The sequence below is a fragment of the Pseudochaenichthys georgianus genome, chromosome 16 (genome assembly GCF_902827115.2).
Source record: "Pseudochaenichthys georgianus chromosome 16, fPseGeo1.2, whole genome shotgun sequence".
Taxonomy (NCBI): Eukaryota; Metazoa; Chordata; class Actinopteri; order Perciformes; family Channichthyidae; genus Pseudochaenichthys; species Pseudochaenichthys georgianus.
In genome coordinates, this window is record NC_047518.2 from 22,571,866 (window position 1) to 22,575,108 (window position 3,243).

Sequence of the window (3,243 nt, forward strand, 5' to 3'; positions counted from 1 at the left end):
TATTGCTCGAGGCACGGGCCGAGGAGGTGGAGTTGCAGCAATCTTTGACTCAAGTTTACTTATCAATACTAAACCAAAATGTAATTATACCTCTTTTGAAAGCCTCGTTTTTAGTCTTACGCATCCGACCTGGAAAACTTTGCAGCCAATCTTATTTGTTACAGTGTATCGTGCACCAGGTCCTTATTCAGAATTCTTATCAGAATTCTCTGAGTTTTTATCAACTTTGGTTCTTAAAACAGACAAAGTAATTATCGTAGGTGACTTTAATATTCATGTTGACGATGATAAAAATAGCCTTACTGTTGCATTTAACTCTATATTAGATTCTGTTGGTTTCTGTCAGAGTGTAAATAAACCAACCCACTGTTATAATCACACTCTCGACCTTGTTCTGACTTATGGTATTGAAATTGAGCAACTATTAGTCGAACCGCATAATCCTGCTTTATCCGACCATTTCTTAGTAACTTTTGAAGTACTGTTACTAGACTACAAAGCATTAGTCAAAAGCTCTTGCAGCAGAAACCTATCTGTTAGTGCTATAGCCACATTTAAGGAAGAGATTCCACCAATACTTAACTCGATAGCATGTCTGCATGTAGGGGAGGAAACTTATACAAATGTACACCACCCCAAATTGATCATGTTGTTGATAGTGCTATAGATGCGCTGCGAATAAAATTAGACTCTGTTGCTCCTTTGAAAAAGAAGAAAATAAAACAACATAGATTAACTCCATGGCATAATGCCGAAACCCGCAAAATAAAGCAAAAGTCTAGACAACTTGAAAGGATATGGCGTTCCACTAAACTTGAAGAATCTCGTTTAATTTTGCATATTACTCTCAATGAATATAAGAAAGCACTGCGTAAAGCGAGAGCAGCCTACTACTCTTCATTAATAGATGAGAATAAGAATAATGCAAGATTTCTTTTCAGCACTGTAGCCAGGCTGACAGAGAGCCACAGCTCCATTGAGCCTTCTATTCCCATAGCACTCAGTAGTAATGATTTTATGTGCTTTTTTAACGATAAAATTGTTACTCTTAGAAACAAAATTAATGACCTCTTGCCTTCGACCAGTATAGTGTTATCAACAGCTCCCGGAATCGTAAGTTCTAATATTACACTAGATAGTAAACTAGAATGCTTTTCAGCCATTAACCTTGAACAATTACATTCAATGATTCTCTCTTCTAAACCATCAACGTGCATGTTAGACCCAATTCCAACTAAGCTGTTGAAGGAAGTTTTTCCATTAATTAGCACTTCTTTATTAAATATTATGAATATGTCTTTATTATCAGGCTATGTTCCACAATCATTCAAAGTAGCAGTGATAAAACCGCTTCTTAAAAAGCACAACCTCGATCCAGAGGTTTTAGCCAACTATAGACCTATTTCTAATCTTCCGTTCCTCTCAAAAATTCTTGAGAAAGCGGTCGCAAAACAGTTGTGTGATTACTTAAAAAACAATGATTTATTTGAAGATTTTCAGTCTGGCTTTAGAACACATCATAGCACAGAGACAGCTCTGGTTAAAGTCACAAATGATATTCTAATAGCCTCAGACAAGGGACTTGTCTCTATTCTTGTTTTGCTCGATCTCAGTGCTGCATTTGATACTATCGACCATGATATCCTATTGCAAAGACTAGAGCACTTAGTTGGCATACAGGGAACTGCTTTAGGCTGGTTTAGGTCCTATCTATCTGAACGCTCTCAGTTTGTACGTGTTAACGATGAATCTTCCACGCAAACCAAAGTTAGCCATGGAGTGCCACAGGGCTCAGTGCTCGGACCTATTTTGTTCACATTATATATGCTTCCGTTAGGCAATATTATAAGGAATCATTCTGTAAACTTTCATTGTTATGCGGATGATACTCAACTATATTTATCAATCAAGCCTGATGAAATTAATCATCTAAATAAAATTCAAGACTGCCTTAAGGACTTAAAAACGTGGATGACCTTAAACTTTTTGATGTTAAACACGACCAAAACTGAAGTTATTGTACTTGGCCCGAAGAATCTACGAAACAAATTATCTAAAGATATACTAACTATGGATGGCATTAATTTGGCCTCCAGTGAGACTGTAAGGAATCTTGGTGTTATATTTGATCAGGATTTATCCTTTAACGCCCACATAAAATCAATTTCAAGGACCGCCTACTTCCATCTACGTAACATTGCAAAAATCAGGCATATCTTGCCTCAAAACGATGCAGAGAAACTAGTCCATGCATTTGTTACTTCTAGGCTGGATTATTGTAACTCTTTATTATCAGGGAGTACCAAGAAGTCAGTCAAGTCGCTTCAGCTGATTCAAAATGCTGCGGCTCGTGTACTAACCAGAGTTAGGAAAAGGGACCACATTACTCCTGTTCTGGCTGCCTTACACTGGCTCCCTATAGAACACAGGATAGAATTTAAAATTCTTCTTCTCGCCTACAAAGCCCTTAATGGGCAGGCGCCATCTTACCTTAAAGAACTCATTATACCCTACTGTCCTACTAGGGCATTGCGTTCCAAGAATGCAGGGGTGTTGGTTGTTCCTAGAATCTCTAAAAGTACAATGGGAGCCAGAGCCTTTTCTTATCAAGCTCCACATTTGTGGAATCAGCTTCCAGTTTGTGTTCGGGCGGCAGACACCCTATCCGTTTTTAAGAGTGCGCTTAAGACCTTCCTTTTTGATAAAGCTTATAGTTACGGCTGATTAGATTCAGCCCCTAGTTTTGCTGATATAGGCTTAGTTTGTCGGGGGACATCTTACTTCTTCCTTCTCTCTGTCTATACCCGTGTACACTCATGTTCCGATTAACCCAGCTTCCCCAAATGTCTTTCTTTTTGGTGTCTATATACGCTGGGATCCGGAGTCATGGATGATCCTGCGGTCCTGTGTCCTGGATCGCGAGCGCTGGATCTTGAGTCGTGGCTGTGGTCCTGGATCATAGGTCCTGGATGGATATCCTCGTGGATTCATCTTCCTATTATACACACATGCATTTCCAAACATTTGGACTACCTATGTTGCAAATGTATTATCTTTTCAATTTACACACGGCATCTATTGCACGTCTGTCCGTCCTGGGAGAGGGATCCCTCCTCTGTTGCTCTCCCTGAGGTTTCTCCCATTTTTCCCTTCAAACTGGGTTTTCTTTGGAAGTTTTTCCTTGTACGATGTGAGGGTCTAAGGACAGAGGGTGTCGTATTGTCATACTGATATTCTGTACAC